Here is a 25,697-nt window from a genome sequence, read left to right as displayed (position 1 = left end):
AGAAAAAAATCTATAAAAATATATAATTACATGTGATTCAACTTTTTAATAAAGAAGTGGATCAAGTGAACTAGAGTAATGGGAGGCGTGTGTTCATTCTTCTTATTATTTATATAAGTTAATATTATTATTAATATGTAAGTTCATAATAGGCTATTCCATTCTCGTAATAATCTATCTCTGATCCATAGAGTACTGTCTAGATTTATGTCAACTTGACAGAAACTTGAGTCATCTGAGAGAAGTATGTATCAATTTAGAAATTCCCACATAAGATCAGGCTGCAGGCAACCCTGTAGAAAATTTCCTTAATTAGTCATTGATGTGGGAGGGCCTAGTAAACAGTGGGTGGGGCCACCCATGGGATTGTTATACTGAATGCTATAAGAAAGCAGGGTGATCTTAGCCATTCTGACTGGTGTGAGGTGGAATCTCAGGGTTGTTTTGATTTGCATTTCCCTGATGATTAAGGATGTTGAACATTTTTTCAGGTGCTTCTCTGCCATTCGGTATTCCTCAGGTGAGAATTCTTTGTTCAGTTCTGAGCCCCATTTTTTAATGGGGATATTTGGTTTTCTGAAGTCCACCTTCTTGAGTTCTTTATATATGTTGGATATTAGTCCCCTATCTGATTTAGGATAGGTAAAGATCCTTTCCCAATCTGTTGGTGGTCTTTTTGTCTTACTAACGGTGTCTTTTGCCTTGCAGAAACTTTGGAGTTTCATTAGGTCCCATTTGTCAATTCTCGATCTTACAGTACAAGCCATTGCTGTTCTGTTCAGGAATTTTTCCCCTGTGCCCATATCTTCAAGGCTTTTCCCCACTTTCTCCTCTATAAGTTTCAGTGTTTCTGGTTTTATGTGAAGTTCCTTGATCCACTTAGATTTGACCTTAATACAAGGAGATAAGTATGGATCGATTCGCATTCTTCTACACGATAACAACCAGTTGTGCCAGCACCAATTGTTGAAAATGCTGTCTTTCTTCCACTGGATGGTTTTAGCTCCCTTGTCAAAGATCAAGTGACCATAGGTGTGTGGGTTCATTTCTGGGTCTTCAATTCTATTCCATTGGTCTACTTGTCTGTCTCTATACCAGTACCATACAGTTTTTATCACAATTGCTCTGTAGTAAAGCTTTAGGTCAGGCATGGTGATTCCACCAGAGGTTCTTTTATCCTTGAGAAGAGTTTTTGCTATCCTAGGTTTTTTGCTATTCCAGATGAATTTGCAAATTGCTCCTTCTAATTCGTTGAAGAATTGAGTTGGAATTTTGATGGGGATTGCATTGAATCTGTAGATTGCTTTTGGCAAGATAGCCATTTTTACAATGTTGATCCTGCCAATCCATGAGCATGGGAGATCTTTCCATCTTCTGAGATCTTCTTTAATTTCTTTCTTCAGAGATTTGAAGTTTTTATCATACAGATCTTTCACTTCCTTAGTTAGAGTCACGCCAAGGTATTTTATATTATTTGTGACTATTGAGAAGGGTGTTGTTTCCCTAATTTCTTTCTCAGCCTATTTATTCTTTGTATAGAGAAAGGCCATTGACTTGTTTGAGTTTATTTTATATCCAGCTACTTCACCGAAGCTGTTTACCAGGTTTAGGAGTTCTCTGGTGGAATTTTTAGGGTCACTTATATATACTATCATATCATCTGCAAAAAGTGATATTTTGACTTCATCTTTTCCAATTTGTATCCCCTTGATCTCCTTTTGTTGTCGAATTGCTCTGGCTAATACTTCAAGTACACTCCTCCATTGTTGGTGGGATTGCAGGCTTGTACAACCACTCTGGAAATCAGTCTGGCGGTTCCTCAGAAAATTGGACATAGTACTACCGGAGGATCCAGCAATACCTCTCCTGGCCATATATCCAGAAGATGCCCTAACAGGTAAGAAGGACACATGCTCCACTATGTTCATAGCAGCCTTATTTTTTTTTCCATTTTTTATTAGGTATTTCGCTCATTTACATTTGCAATGCTATACCAAAAGTCCCCCATAGCCACCCACCCCCTCTCCCCTACCCACCCACTCCCCTTTTATGGCCCAGCTTCTGGCTATTATAAATAAGGCTGCTAGTGCATCAAAAGATGGCCTAGCAGCCTTATTTATAATAGCCAGAAGCTGGAATGAACCCAGATGCCCCTCAACAGAGAATGGATACAGAAAATGTGGTACATCTACACAATGGAGTACTACTCAGCTATTAAAAAGAATGAATTTATGAAATTCCTAGCCAAATGGATGGACCTGGAGGGCATCATCCTGAGTGAGGTAACACATTCACAAAGGAACTCGCACAATATGTACTCACTGATAAGTGGATATTAGCCCAAAACCTAGGATACCCAGGATATAAGATACAATTTGCTAAACACATGAAACTCAAGAAGAATGAAGACTGAAGTGTGGACACTATGCCCCTCCTTAGAATTGGGAACAAAACACCCATGGAAGGAGTTACAGAGACAAAGTTTGGAGCTGAGATGAAAGGATGGACCATGTAGAGACTGCCATATCCAGGGATCCACCCCATAATCAGCATCCAAATGCTGACACCATTGCATACACTAGCAAGATTTTACTGAAAGGACCCAGATGTAGCTGTCTCTTGTGAGACTATGCCGGGGCCTAGCAAACACAGAAGTGGATGCTCACAGTCAGCTAATGGATGGATCACAGGGCTCCCAATGGAGGAGCTAGAGAAAGTAGCCAAGGAGCTAAAGGGATCTGCAACCCTATAGGTGGAACCACATTATGAACTAACCAGTACCCCGGAGCTCTTGACTCTAGCTGCATATGTATCAAAAGATGGCCTAGTCGGCCATCACTGGAAAGAGAGGCCCATTGGACTTGCAAACTTTATATGCCCCAGTACAGGGGAACGCCAGGGCCAAAAAGGGGGAGTGGGTGGGTACGGGAGTGGGGGTGGGTGGGTATGGGGGACTTTTGGTATAGCATTGGAAATGTAAATGAGCTAAATACCTAATAAAAAATGGGAAAAAAAAAAGAAAGCAGGGTGAGCAAGCTATGAGGATCAAGCCAGTAAGCAGCAGTCCTTCATCACCACTGTATTATCTCCTGCCTCAAAGTCGCTACCCTGTTTGAATTCCTGTCTTGACTTGCTCCAGTGGTGGACGTCAACATGGACGTGTAAGCCAAATAAACCCTTTCCTGTAACATAGTTTTATCATGGCAACAGAAACCATAACTAGGTCTTACGCGCGTTCTCGACCGGCCAGGAAAGACGCAGCAAACCAGAATCTTCTGCGGCAAAAGCTTTATTGCTTACATCTTTAGGAGCAAGAGAGCAAGAGTGCAAGAGAGAGAAGCAAGAGCCAGAGCAAGAGAAAGAACAAGAACAAGAAAGCAAGAGAAGAGAGAGAAAAAGCAAGAACAAGAGAGAGAGTGGCAAAACCCCGTCCCTTTTAAGGAGAATTATCCTCCACCTAGGACGTATTACTCCCTGATTGGCTGCAGCCCATCGGCCCAGTTGTCATCACGAGAAAGGCAGAACACATGGCGGGAAAACTGCCCCTGCACGTGTGCAGATTATGTTTACTACTTAGAACACAGCTGTCAGCGCCATCTTATAATGGCAAATGTGAGGGCGGCTCCCAACAACTAGGACATATATATTTGGGTACAAGAAAAAGCTAATGCTGTTTCAAATTTGGTAAACTCTTATTAACATTAATCACTGATTTCTTTCTTCAGAACTCTCCTAACTGTAATCCTTTTAAGTCTGTTTGTCTGTATCATATGAAGGCTTTTTTCTCCAATCAAACGTTGAATAATGATGTCTAATGTGAATTCCTGGTAGAGACAACCTTTCTGATTTTTTATTATTATTTTTTCCTTTTTTCCCTTTTTTTTAATTAGGTATTTTCTTCATTTACATTTCCAATGCTATCCAAAAAGTCCCCCATGCCCTCCTCCCCATTCTACTCCCCCCCACTCCCACTTCTTGGCCCTGGTGTTCCCCTGTACTTAGGCCTATAAAGTTTGCAAGACCAATGGGCCTCTCTTTCCACAGATGGCTGATTAGGCCATCTTCTGATACATATGCAGCTAGAGACAGGAGCTCCGGGGGTACTGGTTAGTTCATATTGTTGTTCCACCTATAGGGTTGCAGATTCCTTTAGCTCCTTGGGTACTTTCTCTAGCTCCTCCATTAGGGACCCTGTGTTCAATCCAATAGCTGACTGTGAGCATCCACTTCTGTGTTTGCTAGGCCCAAGAATAGCCTCACAAGAGACAGCTATATCTGGGTCCTTTCAGCAAAATCTTGCTAGTGTATGTAATGGTGTCAGCGTTTGGGGGCTGATTATGTGATGGATTCCCTGGTATGGCAGTCTCTAGATGGTCCATTTGTTCTTAATCACTGCAAAGTACCAGTGACAACTTTTAATGTTCACATCAGCCCCTGCCCAATGCTCTGTCAGTCTAACACTGTCTAGATGTTCTTGAGCTTTGAAAATAAAGGCTGGATTCACAGGTACAGTATTTGATAAATTCACATTCAAAGGATTATACTTACTTTCATACTATTATATTGCTATTGTATTAACTCATCAATTGTTCTAGTAAACATATCCTATAATATCTTCATGACTTATTGTGCAGGTATCAATCACCTCCACTTGAGTGTCTTTTGAAGGAGTTACACTGACCCTTTCTTCCACCTTCCACACCTTTGGTCTTTCTAGACAGTATATAGTTTTTCTTAATACTGTTAGAAATACTGATGGTAACAATTGATAAGATTCATTATTTGGGGGACTGTTATGGGCAATTTTGTACATGTTGGTAAATGATTTTTGTGCATAACTCAGAAACATTATTACTACTAAAATGAGTGTTTCAACCTTGCCAGCTCAATTTTTTTAAAAAAAGCTTTAATCATGTATTGATAATGCTTCATTCACAATCTTTCAAACTATGTTTTCTTAGGCCTTTCAAGTACAAAATCATCCATACTCAGGGAAACAATAATAAAATCATGCCAATATAGTGATTCAAGACATGTCTCACACTTTATTTTGCTAGTATTTATGCTTTTCCATAATGAGATGTATAATAGTAAACACTTCTCCAATGGCCTAACCCCAGCTTTCTCCTAAACAAAGATTTCTAAATTTTGAAAATCATATGGTGCCCTATTTTCACTTGTGCTCTTGTACTTAAGGAAAAGTCTAGTTTTCTAGCTAAGCCCTGCTATTGTGAGAAATGCAAATATGCCAAGAAGTATATGCAATAATATTAACTCTTAGTTTTATAACACTATATCTTAACTCACTGATTCTAGACCTGTTGGTTACCAGACTTATTGAAACATCTTTTAAATGTCTTATCTTAAAGTTCTCTTCCTCGTAAAAAGGACAGAATATGCTGCTTCTGCTTCCACTATATGTTCTTCCTTCATCTTCTTTTATCCTATTCTTCTGTCATTAGAAATATACAAAATCATAACTCAACACTCAGAGCACTGCTGTAACTTTAGTAGTGTCCTTAGCCCATGCCTTCAGCTATCCCTTACAAATGCTTCTTGATTACTATCTGAAGGTCAGTGCACATAAACTGCACATGGTAGGTACCAGAGAGGACTCTAGACTCTTGTCTCTTTCAAGTTTAAATAAGCTCAATTTTTGCCACCATATTTTCTTACTAGGGTTGTCATGAGATTATCAGGACACAGATAATTGTTGGCACTCTGGCCAGAATGGAACCCCATTGACAACAAATTATAGGCTATATTTTTTCAGTCTGGCCATGTGTTATGTATTATTCAAGTAATCAGGATGTATACTGGAGGATGGGAGTTCAATATTAGGTTGGACTTCATAGCGTGCTAAAAGTAATTATGTGCTATTCCATGAGACTCTAGTGCAAAAAATAAACACAAGTAACACCCAAAATATTAAAAAATAAAAGCAGTGAAAACACCAAAGAATCCAGATATGGTTTCGGGATTTGGCTTTTAGATTTTCTGAGCAGTATGTACCAAGTTCTGGTTTGCTTCTCAGCATCACAAAATAAATATGCAATTAATAACTAAAAAAATAAGTAAAGAAATGCATTTGTTGCTACCTGAGATTCACTGTGAAGTATGGAGTTTCTATTTTTTTTTCTGGTGAATACTCTTAAAAATAGTTAATCTACCTGCTATGAGGAGTGTAAATGGTAATTTTAATGTAAATTTATGTAGTAAATTAGTATAGTGGCTGTTTTTCTTTATTCTAGCTAATTTCCCAATAATGACACAGAAAGACCAAGATTTATTTAAGGATTTACCACAATACCACAAAGCCAAAATCCAAGTAATACTGGCTTCATGCCCTTCCATGCTTCAACTGAACTCTCATATTGTCTCCTCTAGCCTCTTCTTATAGCTCAATCTCTCTCTCTCTCTCTCTCTCTCTCTCTCTCTCTCTCTCTCCCTTCCTCCCTCCCCCCTCTCTCTCCCTTCCTCCCTCCCCGCCTCTCTCTCTCCTCTTTCCTTCCACCCATGTCTAGTGAACGTTCCACCCTATTCTCTCTTCTGCCCAACCATTAGGTGATCAGCTTTTATTGACAATGCAGAAAGTAAGTGATAAGCATTGTTTATGCATGCTTGAGACAAGAGATTCATGACATAAACATTCTAAAACAAAAAACCAAACAGACTATAAAATGTTTAATTACAGTTCTTATTAATCTTATCATTAATTTTTTATTATAGGCATCTTTATGTAAAAAAAAGTCTCAGATATAAAATGATATCTTCATATTACTTTGCCAGTGAAATATGGCTCCATCAGAACCCAGCTCTCATACTTCCACGAGCCCTGGATATCCTAATACACCTGTAGAGCAAGACTATGACCTAAAATCTCTTCTTATGAAAATGGTAGGGGCCTTTAAATAAGAAACAGATAAATTCCTTAAAGAAATACTGGAAAATACAAACAAACAGGCGAAGGAAAGATAAAACTATCCAAGATCTGAAAATGGAAATGAAAGCAATAAAGAAAGCACAAATGGAATCATCCCTGGAGACAGAAAACCTAGGAAAGACAATGGTATGCAAGCATCACCAACATAATACAAGAGATGGAAGAAAGATTCACAGGCCTAGAAGACACAATAGAAGAAATTGAAATTTTGGTTTAAAAAAATGACAAATCTATGATGTTTCTAACACAAAATATCCACAAACGTGGGAGACTATGAAATGATCAACTTACTATTATTAGTTTTACTTATTCACTTTCTATCCCATTCACTCTCCCCTTCCCAGTCACTTCCACAATCCTTCTCCTATCTCTCCTCCCCTTATCTTCTAAGAGGATAAGAGCCCTCTGGTTATTCCCCCACACTCTGGCTCTTTAAGTCTCTGTGAGGTTAGGTGATTCCTCTTTTACTGAGGCCAGAAAACATAGCCCAGCTTGTAGAATATAACCCATGTACAGGCAGCAGGTTTTGGGATAGCTCCCTATCCAGTTGTTCAGGACCTATATGAATGTCAAAGTGCACATTTAATTTGAGCAGGGAGGTCTAGGTCCAGCCCATGTATGTTCTTTTGTTAGTTTTGGTTCAGATTCTGAGTTCTGCAAGGGACCTGTTTAGTTGTCTCTGTTAGTTTTTCTGTGGAGTTCCTACAATCCTTCCTCCTGTTCTTCCATAAGAGTCCCCAAGCTCCATTCATTGGTTGTAGGTGTTTGCATCTAACTGAGTCAGTTGCTGTGTGGAGCTTCTCAGAGGATAACATGCTCTTGCCTGCAAGCATAACAAACTATCATCAGTAGTGTTAGGGGATGGTGCTTTTTAATGAGGTGAGTCTCAAGTAGATCTGGTTATTGATTGGCTGTTCCCTCAGTCTTTGTCCCGTCCCCTGTGCCTGCATTATTTGTAGATAGAATAAATTTTGGATTTTAAATTTTGTTAGTGGGTTGATTTCTCTATGGATCCACTGGGGTGAGGAGGTGGCAAGCTTAGGGACTCTTACAGAAGATTTGGAGCAATGATTGAAGGCTCGGAAGGTGATAGGAAGTCCACAAAAAAATCAACAGAGTCAAATAACTTGGACCCTTGGAAGCTCTCAGAGACTGATCCACCAACCAAAGAGCATAAGCAGGCTGTACTGATGCACCCTGGCACATATGTAGCAGACATGCAGTTCAGTCCCCATGTGGGTACCCCAAACAATGAGAGCTGGGATTGTCCCTAAAACTGTTGTTTGTCTTTGGAATCTGTTCACCAACTGGGCTCCCTTGTCTGGCGTCAGTGGTGACCCTAACTCTGTTGAGACTTTTTGTGTCACTCATAGGTGGCCCCTAACTTCTCAGAGGAGAAGGAAAGGTGGGTAGGGGAAGGGATTCTGTGAGGGTGAATAAGGAGGAGAACACTGATCAAGATGTAAAATGAATCATTATGTAAATTAATGGAAAAAATTTATCTAGTTATCAAGTTAACATGTTTTGGCTAGTTTGTTGCTGTATTTTGATTTCACTAATCATTATTAATATTTTGAATGATGGATATTGTGTGGCGAGCTTTTAGTGTACAAATAAAGAATTGACTAATGCGCCTTAATTGTTATTATTTTATGTGTTAGGAAGAACTACTTTCCTGCATCTGTATAGGCAAATTTGAGAGATAGTGGCTTGCTTACACCATATAGCAACAAGAAGATTGGATTAGCCAGGGTTAAATAAATATAAAGTGATTGACTTTTATGCAGACTTTCTCACTATCTATTCCTCTATCTGTATCTGCTTATGACATTTCATTTGAATTTTAAAGTGTTTGTGGTACCATTGACATTATTTCTTGGATAAAGAAGTGGATGTCTGGACTGTTACCACAATAATGCTTTGATTTACTTTTCAACTCATTTGTTACTGGCTCATATTTTTTAGATACTCACTGAGTAGCCTTGGGTGGATTCTAACTGTAATCCTTCTGCCTCAGTATCTCAAAGTACAAGGATTATAGGAAATAGTCACTATGTACAGCTTTAACACTATTTCATTTACAGTTATATCCTAGTAGAGATCCTTAGAGGATGGATCCATTAAAAAGACTTTTCTTACTAGAGCTATCAGTTAATGAATTCTATCAAGTTCATCCTGCTTCAGAATAAGATGGTCATTCAAGTTTAAGTCTAAGAAAGATGATATGAGACATGAGACACAGACAGTTTTACCTCGTTATAGCTAATCACTTATAAAATAAGATCAAAGAATTTTGGGCATCATAATTTTTGAGAGTTAGAGTTCTGTGACAATCATGGAGCTGGAACAGTAGCTGAGAGCTTACATCTGACCCACTAATCCAAGACAAAGAGAAACCTAACTGGAGATGGGTAGGCGTTTGAATGCTCAATGCACAATGCCAGTAACACGCCTCTTCCAGCAAAGCATGCCTATTAAATTTTCTGCTAAACACTTCTACTAACTGGGGACCAATTATTCAAATATAACCACATATGAGGATTGATCTCAATCATGTACCCTTGAAATTAACCAGATTTTAGATTTATAAAGGGGCAAAGTTATATGTTCTCCACTGAGGCTTATCAGTGAGTTTATCAGTGAGAACTATCTACCAAAATTTGTTGTTGTCCTTGTCATCGTTGTTGTCATCATCGTCGTCGTCATCGTCCTCCTCCTTCTTCTCCACTTGTAGATTATTAAGGGGGCCATTAAGGCACACATTGCTGCTATGAATTCATCGGTGCAATAGCCATGTCATGAACAGAAGGCAACAACCCACAACTGTTGTAATTGTTTAAACATAATGTTTAAAAGCCTTCATTACAAAATAAACTATCTATGTTGTTAAAATGGCCTATTCAATGTAAATTTTTAAAACTGGTTGATTCTATTTAATATTCTCATTTAGAAATAAAGTATGAGTAGAACTTAATTCTTCGAATTTTAAATAATTTTTTCATTTATTACCAACCTACCACCATTCTTTGAATACTTTCTTATATATAAATGAATATGTCTTTCTAGTTTGTTTATCATTCATCATTGAGAACTGCAAAATCTATTGACAAATCATAAATGTAAAATGTTTATAATTTTATAAAACTTAAGAGGCAGTTTGATAAATGCCTACTTCAAAAAACAACAGTATTGGCTTTTCCATGGGGACATTTGACTTCTCCAGCCATGGGCTTTTGGACAGTTTTACAGTACCAGGAATCAATACCATCCTCTGGAGAAGCCTCAAAACCAATCACAAAGTGGTTAGTTAAGTCAAAAATAGTGGTGCTGCTACTATCTAAGTGAGCATATCTGTCCTCTTTCCAGCCAGATTGATGTGTTAGCATGCAGGGTTCACAGCTGGATAAAACTACTGATGGCTTATCTCTCCAAGCAGAATGAAGAACATCTTCCTATACTTTTGAAAGGTGGTCAGCATTGAAGAATCTTCCAGTTCAACTGAGAAGAACTGGTGTGTGTGTGTGTGTGTGTGTGTGTGTGTGTGTGTGTGTGTGTGTGTGTGTGTGTGTTGAGACAGGGTCTTATTGTATAGACCAGCCTGACTGAGAACTCACTACATACGTCAGGTTGGCCTTGAACTCACAGAGTTCTGCCTGCCTCTTGCCTCTTGCCTCTTGCTGGGATTTATGGTATATGTGTCAGGTCTGGCCCATGTAGAAATTATTTCAAAAGAGAAAAATTGAAGTAGTAAGAGAATGTTTAGATATTTTTGCATTTTGTATTAGATATTTTCTTTACTTACATTTCAAATGTTATCCCCTTTCCTGGTTTCCCCTCTGAAAACTCCCTATCCCTTCCCCCCTCCCCCTGCTCACCAGCCCACACACTCCCACTTCCTGGCCCTGGCAGTCCCCTATACTGGGGCATATAACCTTCACAGGACCAAGAGGCTCTCCTCCAATTGATGACCAACTAGGCCATCCTCTGCTACATATGCAGCTGGAGCTATGAGTCCCACCATGTGTTTTCTTTGGTAGATGTCCTAGGGAGCTCTGGGGGTACTGGTTAGTTCCTCCTATAGGACTGCAAACCCCTTCAGCTCCCTGGGTACTTTCTCTAGTTCCTTCATTGGGGACCTTGTGCTCTGTCCAATGGATGGCTGTGAGTATTTATTTACATTTCAAATGTTATCCCTTCTCCAGGTCTCCTCTATGGAATCCCCAATTCCATCCCTTCATCCCCCTGCCTCTATGAGGGTGTTCTCCCACCCACCCACTCACTGATGCCTTCCTGCCCTGGTGTTCCACTACACTGGGGTATTGAACTCATTCAGGCCCAAGGGCTGTTCCTCCCACTGATGTCCCAACAAGACCATCCTCTTCCACATATGTGGCCTGAGCCATGAGTCATTCCCTGTGTACTCTTTGGTTGGTGGTACAGTCCCCAAGAGCTCCAGGTGTGTGTGGGTGGGGGGTTGCCAGTTGACACTATTGTTCCCCCTACATGGGGTTGCAAATTCCCTCATGTCCTTTAGTCCCTTCTCCAGCTCCTCCAAAGAGGACCTCACACTCACCTCTGTATTTGTCAGGCTCTGGCAGAGCCTCTCGGCACACAACAATATCAGGCAAGCACTTCCTGGCATCCACAGGAGCATCCAGGTTTGGTGACTGCATATAGGATGGATTCCTTGGTGGGGCAGTTCTCTGGATGGCCTTTCCTTCAGTCTCTGCTTCACACTTTGTCTCCATATTTCTTCCAGCCCATCTATTTTGCATTTTTAATAAATTCTCTTTGATGATGGTAATCCATACTTTTTGGTTGTTCTATAGTTATCTGGCATTTAATTACTTTCAACATAGGTGTTACTGCTAGTAGCCTTTGAGCAAGAAGGCACTCAATAAAGAGTCAGAGTATACATAGAAAGAATTAAGGTACATAAAAAACTTTTTAATGATATGGCTGTGATGTATCTTTACATTTAGGTTTTTATTATACTAAAATTTGGGCACAAATATCATGGGCAAAACATCAGAATTTGAATTTTAGTGGAAATACATAACCAAAAAGTTTTTTATTATGTTTTATTATTTAATAGATTATAAATGAGACTTTTTAATAAACTGTGTTCACACTGATGCTCATGAAATAAAAAATGATTCAACTAGATATGAAGATATTATGCTAAAATATTTAATTTTATATGAACAGAAGACTGCTTAAATTCATTATAAAAGTCAGAGACTAAAAATAGATTATTGAGTTCTTAATTTAGTAAGTTTTTTTCTGTTTGCATTTCCTAGAGTAAATTTTAGCTAATTATCTTCTGCTTGGAATAAGAACACAATTCCTAATGTTTTGACAAGCAACAAATTGCACATTAGTTAGTTGTAAAGAAATCTATTAGGAACAGTTGTCCATGTTGAAGATTCTTTTTTGAAATAGCAAATTAATTTAAAGCTCATCATTCACAGTAAATATATCATGATATCAAAGTATTGGTTACTAAGAGAAATCCTAGAAGTAGATAACAAAGCTTACCTAGTAAACAGAAGGAGAAATCAGATCTTGCAATAAGAAGAAGGACACATACTAGTCCTATGTTTTCATCAAGGTACCTTTTGGCGATCAGATTTGTGTCCATCATTCATTTAGCTCAAATACTCTACTAATTATATTATCTGTGATATAACATAAACAATGCATTCATTTCCACTGAAAAATATTAATCACGGAGTGTTTAGCTTTTTGTTTTTTTGTCCTGAGGTTTCTTTCACTTTTACCTCTTTTGAGGAAATACCAGCATCTGGACACACTCTGATGGTTTTTACTGTGTAGTGACAACAATGGATATATGGTGATTATAATTTCTATGTAGGAATACTTTAATTGGCTGGCAAAAATAGATCCCTTCATGAATATAATTATTTAGCTTATGAAAAATACACAGCTCAGTAATAAATATTATTTTCTATTTGTGGGAACATGAGTCAAAATGTCTCCAATTTTTCTGACATCTCTTATTCTTTACTACTGCTAGGTTAGGGTAATCGTTGTAGATGCATGTCTCTTTATTCACTTCTCCAATTTCCTAAAAAGTTAACAGATTCGCATTAAGAACAGGAAAACCAAATCACAATATAGACGTGTAATAACTTTGCCAACAACATAGGAAGTACCATACACCTATAAATATCAGGCTTTCTTGAGAGGAATTTGTGTTTTGAGGGAAAGACACATTGTTTTTGCATTGATAGGGACATAGGAAAGAAAACAGCAATTGACAGGCAACGTAAAGATAAAGACCTGTTTGTGCCATTACTGATTTGGAGGGTGTCTTAGTCAGGGTTTCTATTCCTGCACAAAAATCATGACCAAGAAGCAAGTTGGAGAGGAAAGGGTTTATTCAGCTTACACTTCCACACTGCTGTTCATTACCAAAGAAAGCCAGGACTGGAATTCAAGCCTGTCATGAAGCAGGAGCTGATGCAAAGGCCATGGAGGGATGTCACTTACTGGCTTGCTTCCCCTGATTTACTCAGCTTGCTTTCTTACAGAACCCAAGACAACCAGATATGGTACCACCCACAACGGGCCCTCTCCCATGATCACTGAGAAAATGCCTTATAGCTGAATCTCATGGAGGCATTTCCTCAAGGGGAAACTCCTTTTTCTGTGATAACTCCAGCTCCTGTCAAGTTGACACACAACATCAGCCAGTACAGAAGGATAAGCAATAAAAGAGAAAAATTTAGGGTAAGATATATGCTCCAAAAGTCATATCTTATTCCCTATGGTTTTTAAAGTTGAGGTATTTATTAGCCCTTCTCCAAATCAGTAGAGAGGTTCTATTTGTAGAATCTTTGTGTCTATTATCCAGTTGTTAAATAATAACTACCCTGTTCTCTGCCATCTACCCTCTAGACATAGAAGGAATAATCTTTCATTCTTAAATACAAAAATGGCTACTAACAAAGCTCTGATTCATTAATAATTAATATGTAATAATTTGAAAGTGAATTTATTGAAATGGGCTGATAGGCTCATCATGATGAGAAGGTGATTATTAGATTAATTTCCATTGATGACAATAACTTTTAGATATTAGACAAGTATGGTATTATTATAGGTAATTACACCAAGTAGAATTTTATCCTTAGGAGAGTATAACTCTGAAACTTGAGCTAATTATAAAAGCTATGTTTGTTGCTGCTCCTGGTGGTGACCAAGCCTCTCCTTGGTAAGGTACATGAGTGTAATGCAGACACTTTCCTTATGGCAAGGCCTGAGGAATTGGGTTGCCACATGGCATGGACCTCTGGGGGATATTCTTGTAGAATCTCCGGGCCTTTCCTGAGGGAATTCTTGGTTCACTTTTGCCTTGCATTTGCATTTTTGTCTCTGCTAATGGCAGTTTTCACTTTCACTTTGTCCTTAACAGCCACTTATCAAGAATCAAATGAAGAAAACTGGGAATGTGATTCATTCTTGTTTGTCTCTGAGGATCCTAGGAGCAGAATAGATTACTAGTCCCGTGTTTGTTAATAATGGTGGTGTGGTTGAGTCAACATGAGGGCCTGGTCTGGGAACATCAGCTAAAGTCTGGATGTTTTCTCCTGATGGGAACTTAGTTCTGACAAAAATTTGCACTCGGACTTGTTGCAAACAACAGCTAGATGATTTTCAAAAGTTTAGAAAGGTCTTGCTGGATCGTTGGTTCCAAGACAGTAGGAGCACTCAGTGGTAATTCAAGCAAGGATAAGGAACTGTCTTGGGTTACCACTGGCAAGATCCCTTGGCATTAAAGGAATTAGAACTTCTGATTAGGATATGGGGAAATGCTAGGTAGTATTCATTCAAAATTTACTGCTTATGTAGTTAATCACCTCTTTATACTGTAACAGCAATTGCTGCCAATCAAGGTCACTTGTTCATATACCAATGTTTTCAATTGCATATTAACTGATTGCTGAAGCTATGTTTCCTTCCTTGATTCAGTTCATGTGTTAGCAGGAGAAATGGGGATTGAGAAGGAGAAGAAAGGGAAAAATACTATGTGCATATTATTGTTAAACATAGAAAGTTTTTAAGAGAGACTTTATGCGAGAAAATGAGGAAATGAATGTAAAGCCTTTTGGCTCTGAAAGATGGTCTGAGTGGTCTCAGCACCAAAGTGTGTGAGCTGCATCTCTTGGTCCAAGTCCTCTTTTTTCCTATTCTACTCATCTTCTTTCCAGTTTTCATCCCTGCCAGGACTGGACTCTGGCATGTTCCTTTCTGGATTATAGAAAACTAATGATAACAAAAATAGGCGTAGGTCTAGTGCTTGCAGATGTATATATGCATGAATTTTATGTAAATAAAATGCTGATTCTCTATGGATTTACCATTACTGGTTTAATCTGGTGCAGTTCTTATACTCATTTTGTTCATGAGCACAATATTGACATGGTGTCCAGAAGACAGCATATCACAGTCCTATATTCACCTAGATCCTATATTCTTTCTACCTACTCTTCAGCAATGTTCATTTAGCCTCACCACAGAGGGGTGGAGCTATAAAGACTGTCATTTAGGTTGAACACTCAGTCTCTTCTCAGTAATTTGTCCAGTTAATTTTTTCTACATTGAAACCTGCCCACTACAAAAGAAGGAATGTATTTGAATAAGGTTGAGAGCAGCCATAGTCTATGATATAAAGATTAATATTTAGGCGATAATTTTACAGCATATCAAAATAAAAACAGTGGGATATATTCAAGAATCTAAGCCTCGCTAGATAATCTATAAAGGTATTATGATAGTCAGCTCACTATTTGTTGCTCAGCTTCCAGTCATTGAGTCATTGTGTCAAATAGCTAACTGTACTTTTTATTGGAAACATCCTTACTTTACTTCACTTTTTTAAAGTTTTTATTCTTTGATGCTTATTTCTGTTGCCTGGGACAAAGACCATTGTCACAGGGATCTATTTACCTCATTCTTATTGTCTATTTCAGATCAAAATGCCACATATATTCTGGAGAAAAACTAAAATAAAAGTCAAATAGACAAAAACCAAAGTTTCAAAGTTATACCTATTATATAAAATTTTTAAATATATTTTAATACAAAAGTAATAATAATTATATTAATTTGTATACATAGGATTTATGTAGTGTTTTATAAGTATTTATTTAAGATAGTTCTATGTTTTATACTAATTCATATATGTATTATACATATATTCATTGTCTTAGAATGCAGTTGTGTGTAATAGACCTTTCTAGCTATTGAAATTTAATTTAATTTTAATTTAAATATTCATATGTGAGCACAGTCGGCAGCACATTTACAAAACTTTTGTGTCAGTGACATGTGTAGGTATTATAATTACAGTGTCAAGAGGAAAGTGTATAATCAGGAGACTACTAGCTAACAATCCTCAGTCAACTTGCATTAAAAGGCTTATGAAGGCTATTTCGTGGTAATGTATTATTCCCTTACTTACCACTCCTAGGCACTGGTTGGGAAATTCATGAGAAAGGAAACTGACTCTTAGAAAACATGCCAGGTTAAAGGGTTCTGACATTGACAACAGAAGAAAAAAGGTAAGTACAGCTTATTTGGCCATTCATTGCATGTTTAGGTGAATAGTGTCAGTGAGCCAGAAATAAAGGCCTTTAGAAGACTGTGTTTTCACAGACAAGTAATCCTCCTACAGTATTTCTGCTTTGAATGCTTGTCATGAACTTGATAGATGGGAAGCCATAGCAACTCAAAATCCACGAAAGGCAACAAAGAGCAAAAGCAACTCACTTTTCTGCTGTGAAAAATGTTATATCTGCATTTCCTGGTTTACATGAATTAAGTTTTTCAAGTACTTGTATATATTTATTTTTTAAAAATTAATTTCCCTTCCAGAATTGAGAAACATAAAAAGGAATATATGAGCCCTCTTACGTAATATTCAGTTTTTACAGATAATTTATTAAGTACTTCAAGTCTACTGAATAAATATTATTTCAGTTGATACTATTTCTTTTCAAAAGCTAGAGAATATTTCATACAGAATCTTATCTATGACAATAAAACATGTTAATATTTCAGTTATAGTTTGAGATTGAATGAGTTATTTTTCATCTAATTAAACAAGTATTTGATTGGCTTTAAAATCAGACTTGTAAAAACCAGCCTGGACAAGGAAGTAAGTCAAATGTGAAGTATTTCCCTGCAATGTTTTTCCTGTTTTTTCAACCCTACTCCCCTGAACACATTTCAGCTGCATCAGGACTCATCCAGTCCTACATTAGATGATGCTGGTTTCGGAATAGAGATGTTCAAATCATTTTTTTTCCTGTAAGATTGTGTACTATGACTCACATTATATGCATATTCCAGGGACTATAATTATAGTATGATTCTTTAGTGTTCACATATATTAATTTGCCCCAAAATAGAAATAAACAGTGCATCTCTGTTGTAAAGATGGTTGCCTCTAGGCTTTGCATCCTTTTACATGATGGGGCTGTGTAATTCTCCATTTTTCAATTGTAGGTTTTTCTGGTTCTCATGAGAAGTAAAATGTGGCTTTCTGACAAAAGACCTTCAATCTGTGGTCCCATGGCATCAGCAATGTTAGCGTTGGAGAAACTGAAATTTCCTCTCTATTGCACAGGAAAATATAAAAAAGTGATTAAGAACAATTAGGTGTAGGAATTCTATGTCAGTTTTCTAGGGCCTGACTCTAGCAAGTGTGTGCTGTATATTATTTAGAGTGTAATGAGAAAACTTCAGAAGGCTTCAATAGACAAACTACCTAGTGCTTGACACACCATGAGCTGGAAACTGACACCAGCTCCCCCCTACAGCCTCTTATCATCATTTTTGTCTTCCTCATTTTGATCAGAACATTTGTGGTCACTTATATTCATAAATAGATTACTCTGGACAATCATATTCCCACATTCACAAAGAAACCTAGCAGTATCACAATAAGCAGAAAAAATAAGTACTGTTCTGAAAGTTTCTTTTATTTTTAAAAAAACAAGAAAGCATGGATTTCACAGTAGATATTTTATGAATCACTGATGGGCCAAATATACTTCATATTTCCATCAGTTAGCTTTGTATAAGTATTTTTAGCCCTCACACAGATTTCCTATTCTAACGTCAGAATTCATTCCCATCTTCAAAATAGCTTTGTGAGAAAGTTTGACAAGATTATATCTAATTATTGTTCTGCAAAAACTGGCACCAGGCAGGAAAAAAATTTTTTTCTTCAGAAAATTTAAAGAATAAATGAGAGAACATACATTGTAAAAAAAAAAAGTCATTTGTAAAATCAAGAACAACAATATAGCCACAAAGAAAACTATTTAGATTCAAGAAACAACTGTGAAAGCCACTACAAGAACTCTCCAATATGCTTGCTTTATATATAAAAAAAAAAACTATTTATGTTTTTCTCTAACAACAAAAGAAGCATCATTAATTTTATGATAGGTCTGAGAGCTTAGGTGGCAGATAACTTCTTACACTTTTAATGTAAGTTGCATTGTCACATCTGAGTGTTAAAAGGAATATGTAATTTTTCTGAAGCCGCTGTTCTCAACCTGTGGGTTGCAACCCTTTGGGGGTCAGTTGACCCTTTCAGAGGGGTCACCTAAGACTATGAGAAATCAAAAATATCTACAATATAATGCAAAACAAAGCAAAACTGGTTGTGAAATAGCAACAAAAATATATTATTGATGGGAATTACCACAGCATCAGGGAAAATCTTAAAGGGTCACAGCATTAGAAAGGATAAGAACCACGGTTGAAGAGATTGATTTCATGGATTGACAAAATAAAACACTATCAATCATATCTAATTATATTATAGGAAAAACTAGAATCATGAAGTAGAATTTTTAGTTCACTAGTTTTTTTTTTTTAAATGGGAAACATTATAAAATGTTTTGACAATTTATCTGTAAGACACAATAAAATACCACTTAAGTAAAGAACTTTTATTGTCATAAGACAACAGGTTAGTAAGTAGTTATTTTATTCAGACTATGAGAGAAATTATTTTTTTTCCATTTTTTATTAGGTATTTAGCTCATTTACATTTCCAATGCTATACCAAAAGTCACCCATACCCACCCACCCCCACTCCCCTACCCACCCACTCCCCCTTTTTGGCCCTGGCGGTCCCCTGTACTGGGGCATATAAAGTTTGCGTGTCCAATGGGCCTCTCTTTCCAGTGATGGCCGACTAGGCCATCTTTTGATACATATGCAGCTAGAGTCAAGAGCTTCGGGGTACTGGTTAGTTCATAATGTTGTTCCACCTATAGGGTTGCAGATCCCTTTAGCTCCTTGGGTACTTTCTCTAGCTCCTCCATTGGGAGCCCTGTGATCCATCCATTAGCTGACTGTGAGCATCCACTTCTGTGTTTGCTAGGCCCCAGCATAGTCTCACAAGAGACAGCTACATCTGGGTCCTTTTGATAAAATCTTGCTAGTGTATGCAATGGTGTCAGCGTTTGGATGCTGATTATGGGGTGGATCCCTGGATATGGCAGTCTCTACATGGTCCATCCTTTCATCTCAGCTCCAAACTTTGTCTCTGTAACTCCTTCCATGGGTGTTTTGTTCCCACTTCTAAGGAGGGGCATAGTGTCCACACTTCAGTCTTCATTTTTCTTGAGTTTCATGTGTTTAGGAAATTGTATCTTATATCTTGGATATCCTAGGTTTTGGGCTAATATCCACTTATCAGTGAGTACATATTGTGTGAGTTCCTTTGTGAATGTGTTACCTCACTCAGGATGATGCCCTCCAGGTCCATCCATTTGGCTAGGAATTTTATAAATTCATTCTTTTTAATAGCTGAGTAGTACTCCATTGTGTAGATGTACCACATTTGTCTGGCGGTTCCTCAGAAAATTGGACATAGTACTACCGGAGGATCCAGCAATACCTCTCCTGGGCATATATCCAGAAGATTCCCCAACTGATAAGAAGGACACATGCTCCACTATGTTCATAGCAGCCTTATTTATAATAGCCAGAAGCTGGAAAGAACCCAGATGCCCCTCAACAGAGGAGAGAAATTATAATTAAAATAATTCTACACAAAGCAATATTCTACCATTTTTCACAAGCAATACCTTGTTTTCTCACTGTTGTTAAGGTAAAATAAAAAAAAGTGAGATGTCTGATTAGGAATGATCCAATGTCTTATTTAAGACATGATTCAACATAGCCTTCTCATACTAGAAAATGGGTATGTAAAATTTGGGGAAATATCCAGACATTGTTTGAAAAAAAGTCTTTTAGAGAGCTATTTTTTTTTCAGGAAAAATGCATATAAGTTGCACACAATTTCAAAACTCCCCTGATTGCCTGGAAAAGACAGTTTAAGGACCCACCTTTGTGTTAAAATTACACTATTTTGTTTTCCTGATAGAAGAGCCATCTCAGTGCCAATCAAGTCTTTCCTGTTCTTTCAATACAATGGTTAAGAAAATCATGTCATTGAAGCATGCAATTTTGTCTTATTAGACAAGTCCAAGATTTACATAGTTATTTTGAATACTTTTAAATATGTCAATAAGTAACAGGATATATGTCTGAAAAAGTCATAAAGAAAGGAATCATACCATTAACTTTATACCTAAAGATACATTAGATGGTTAATACTATATATATATCTCGAAAAATTTCCATCCAGGCTTACAATGCTTTCTTTAGCAGCAAAAAAACCAATATAATAAATACTCTATCACTAGGAATGAGAAGCTCTTTTTGAGTTCTTGGATAAGGTTGTCCAAGATACTGGTGACTAAGCATTCAAATATATTAACCTCTGGAGGGCATTCTTATTCAAACCACCACAGGAACCATACAAGCCTCCAAAGAATTGAATCAACCAATAGTCTTACAGAACTATAGTGACTGTAAATTACAATTCTTTTTCAGAATGGCATCTCTCATGGTCAGGGTTATTATTACTGTAGGGAACACCATGACCAAAACCAAGTTGTGATGGAAAGGGTTGTATTGCACTACTGAAGGAGGTCAGGACAAAAACACAAGCAGAGCTAGATCCTGCAGGCAGGATCTGATATAGGGGACTGGCCATAGAGGCATATTGTTTACTGGCTTTTTTAAGCATAATTTTTTATAAACATAGGACCTCCAGCCCAGGGAAGGCACCACCCACAATTGGCTGATCCTTTCCTATCAGTTACTAATTAAGCAAATGTCCTACAGTGAGATCTTACGGAGGCATATTGTCAACTGAGATTTCCTCATTTCAGACGACTCTGTTGTCAAATCAACATAAAACTAGCAAGCACAGCACCATTATCCTAACTGTGTAGAAGAGGCATACATACTTTTCGAAGTGATCAATAGCTATTGAGTTGGATTTAAGATATGCTAAACAGGAGGGAAACATGCCTGGTACTGCAAACTTAGCCAACTACCCAGGACTAGTGATGGATCTTGAAAAGAACAACTACTCTTTGCAGCAAAATGAGTCTGTTACAGGAAACCACAACTAATCAAAATGCAGAGTTGTAAAACACAGTCCCAAAGGATATATCTACCATATGTCTCTTAGGTTGAAGGCTCAAGGATTACTGCAAAGAAGGAAGTAGAAAGATTGTAAGAGCTAGAGAAACACAGAATTTCCTTTGAATTTGTGTCTCCTAGTAATGTCAGAACCTATATTCATAAAGTGTCACTGTTATTACTGCCTACAGGTGAGCTGAAGAAGGACAGCAGCAATAGACATGCAAATGCAGATGGAGGAAAGCCAAGGCTGGCTAAGGACAACAAAAGAATGTGAGAGGAGATGAAATAATCTTTCACAAGGAAGAGCTCACAAATTGATTATCCAATACTAACTTGTCAGTCTTTAAAACACATACATAGAAATAACATCATACAGACTGTGCACGTTGTGCTAAGCATTGAATAATGTATGTATATGTGTGCATGCACATGTGTGTGTGTGTGTGTGTGTGTGTGTGTAGCAATATTTAGTGAAAAAAGAAGTCTTGAATTTGAGAGGAGAACACCAGGAAGAAAGAAAAGAAGTAAAAATAATGTTAATTAAAATGTGAAAAATCAAAGAAAGAAAAACATGTCAGTTAATAGAATGAAATATGGAGGCAGGAGGGTCACAAACTTATGAACATTTTAGATTGTATAACATGACTGCCTAAAAATCCTAAACCATAGAAATCAGCAATAAAAACTTAAAAAACAATCAGATTTTTAGAGAAAAGAGACAAAGAACTTTTATGACTCTACTACGTCAGCCATTTGCAACAAATTCTTCTTTGTGTCCTTTGTCTGGATTTCTGCCTAATATCACTTTTAGCTTTCAGTTTATGTATTCTTGTTATCTCAGTAATACTCTGTGCATTTCTTTGTTTCTCCATAAACTTTCTCAAGCTTCAAAGACTTGTTGTAATTGACATTATTTTCACTCATGGTTTTAAAAAATATTGTTACCTATTCAACTCTGCAAAGTTCCTTTAGTTGAAAACATTCTTCCATGACAATAAATCAATTGGTCATATGCTTTTGCTCGCGTTGGGGACCTTGACCTGCTCCTGGGTTGCTTCCTCCGCCCTTAATATGAAAGAAGGTGACTAGTCTTACTTCAACTTGATATGCCGTGTTTAGTTGATAGTCCTGGGAGGTTTAGCCTTTTTGGAAGGAAAACAGTGAAGAATAGATAGGAAGGGAAGAGGAGGTGGGGTAGGAGTGGGAAGTGGGAGACTGGATCAACAAGAGGGACGGGAACCTATATTTAGGATTCAATTATATGAGGATAAATTAATAGACAAAACCAAAACAATCCTCCCAAAAATCAACAAAAATTTGACTGGTCATAAATGGGTGTGAAAGATAATCCTTCTGATTACCTCATTGAAATCAACTCTGACGAAGGCTGTTCCATAGGGTACAGATTGTATATTTTTATTATTTTAGTTTTGGACATTTATTCCCAACCTTTTTAATATATGGTCATTATTTTCAGTGGATGTAAGTGCTTCAATAAAGCAAGAGATGTTTAACATATGAGTGTTGTTAATGAACAGACTCTTATCTACACTTCCCCTTGTGTCACTTTGAAGCTTAGGGAACATAAATGTGCTCAACTATGAGTTTATTCTGCATAACATGATACCCCGAGTACAGGCATCACATCATGTTCTTTTAGAAAAGAGCACATAGCCCATATGTTTCCAGACATGGTCTTCTTGTCTAATGGTATGATGATATTCTACATATACTCCCCCTGATAGTTACAAGAGGATAAAAAGCTGAGTCCTCCAAAGATGTATAAAGATTTATCCTCCTCCATATTTCAAAACTGTGCTCATATTAAATATTATATTTGTAACTTTCTTTGGTATTACCTACCAAGAAATTAATAGCATAACATTCATCTGAATTTTCTTCATATATTGCTATATAACATAATTATTATGGAAGCTTGAAGCAAAATATACCTCTTGTCTCACAAGTTTTGTTAATGTAACATTTGAACATGGTTTATACTTGTACCCTGCTTGAGAACAGTACAAAGTTCTGGCCATCACTCTAAGCAGGATACAAGACTCAAGATTTCCAGACTCAAGTGGCTGTTGCTTTCTCTTTCAGGTGTTTTAGGCTTTTGTTAGGAGAATCTCTGCATCTTCCTATTTGTACAGGACTCATTCTCAGTTTATTGTGGTCATTTCTATAGCATGGAAGCCATATTCATCAAAGCCAGCCAGAAGAATCTTGGCATGACCAATATTATAATCTTACTTAACATTATTATTGAAATGACATGTGTCATTGCTATGTACTATATGTTTCTATCTTTCCAAAAAACAAACACCAAATCCTCCAGTCTTCACCCCCAAACTATAGTATTCCCCTCTCTCTTCTCTTTTTTTCTCTCCCCATAAAATCTCTAATTATCATTATTATTTACATATTTTCCTTTAAACCTCTTGATACTTGGTAAGTTTGTAATTTCTGCTCATATTTACATTTAATAACTTGCTTTGACCATTACATTGTCAGGGATATTACTGTGTCACTTCTAAACTGAAATTGTAGCTGTCAATAAGTGGCTCACTTTGTTTTTCTTCTTGTCCTAATTAATTCTCTTGGAAAAGCAATACAAATAGAGCTTACATTAACGTGGATAGATAATCTGGATAAAGACCCCGAACTCTAGCTGGTGTTCCACTGGACCTATAACATCAAAAGAGATATATCCATTGGTTAAAAATAAGTTTTCATGAGACCATTTTTATACATTATTTACATGTTTTTACTTTGTATTATCAGACAGTACTAGATTTTAGGTGCTTTGGAAATATGAAGAACTCATGTACTTTATCATGATAGCTTAGTTATTAACATATATAAATTGAACATTGAAGTAAATTAATGCATGCTTTTGCTATTATTTCACAAATTTTTATAACACTTTGTAACTCCTATTTTACTGTTATATAGCCAACAGTACATTATTTATTTCAATTTACAGTGTATTAGTGTACAGAGTATTTAGGCTCCCAATTTCAACAATTTTTATTTTGTTAATTCATTTAAACAATATTCTTATAGTCCTGGTTTTATGTTCCTCTTTTTTTTCTGTTTTTTGTTTGTTTGTTTGTTTGTTTGTTTTAACTAAAGCAAACCTGTTATGGGCTTCTCATCAGAATTTTCAGTTTCTGAATTATTTGAATTGCCCAGTATCTTTCTCTGCCTTATGCTTTCCCAACTCAGTTGCTTTAATGTAGGATAGTTGATCAAATTTAACGTGATCACTAATCTCTAGTTCTTTTTCTAGGTTGCCTGTCTATTGATAATCCTCATCCCAACTATCCCATCATTACAACTAATGTTAGTTTTTTAATACTTGTAAATATACAAACCCCAAATCATAACTTACTGTCCAGAAGTGCCTATATTAATGACAAACTCAGAGTCATCAATAATGCATCAGTATTATATGAAGTAAAAGAAATAATAAAGTACTTCTTATTGGTGTCATTTAACCAAGAGTGAGCCTGATTTGAATTCCCTACTTTTTTCTCCTTGATTTTTCTGTCTTCCTGTCTGCCTGTTGTATGAGAATAAATATGTGCATATCTGGTGAATCTGTCTTTCCATGACTCTCTCTGTGTATCTGTGAGTGTGTGTGTGTGTGTGTGTGTGTGTGTGTGTGTGTGTGTGTGTGTGTGTTTGTCCTTAAAAATGGCTATATTCTTTGTTATACTGAATAGTACAGAAAATGTGACATGGGGAAGGCACAAGAAGTACTTTACAGAAATCTCTAAATTTTTTTTTACAAAGGATTGAGTCACTAACTACATTTTACCCAGACAGTAAACAAACCAATGTTATCAAACCCCCTCTATAATGTTACACTCAACATTTATTATAATATCCATGTTATAAGACCACTGTCATTTAATTTGCTCTTTTCAGGAGCAAAATATTAAGATAACACACATGCAAAAAATACCTCTATTGCTCTTGAGTCAGGTGCAAGGAGGAGTATATAATGTAAGACTGTAGCTATACATTAGATTAGGTTGTAAAAGTTTATGCCATGGGAAACCTTAAACAAGTAAGATTGGTTGTTACCTTGTTGCCTTAAAGGCAGATTAAACAAGCAGACTGAATACAATCTTGGATATCAATTTTAAGATGGAAAGACCCTAGAGCTATGCTATTAACTCTGGCTGTGAGGTCCAATAAA

The 25,697-nt window shown here is 36.9% G+C and overlaps 1 long non-coding RNA gene across 3 annotated transcripts in view; it reads left to right on the top strand.

The window, feature by feature from the left end:
* Positions 1-23,008, top strand: part of Gm32498 (predicted gene, 32498) — a 110,024-nt gene extending 87,016 nt beyond the window's left edge. For all 3 annotated transcript variants that reach the window (NR_168882.1, NR_168881.1, NR_168880.1), the window contains 2 exons: positions 16,440-16,530; positions 21,679-23,008. This is a non-coding gene — a long non-coding RNA (predicted gene, 32498). The remainder of the gene's footprint in view (positions 1-16,439; positions 16,531-21,678) is intronic.
* Positions 23,009-25,697: the final 2,689 nt, after the last annotated feature.

This window comes from Mus musculus, chromosome 14, assembly GCF_000001635.26.
Source record: "Mus musculus strain C57BL/6J chromosome 14, GRCm38.p6 C57BL/6J".
NCBI classification, from domain to species: Eukaryota; Metazoa; Chordata; class Mammalia; order Rodentia; family Muridae; genus Mus; species Mus musculus.
This window is presented reverse-complemented; position numbering and strand designations above follow the sequence as displayed.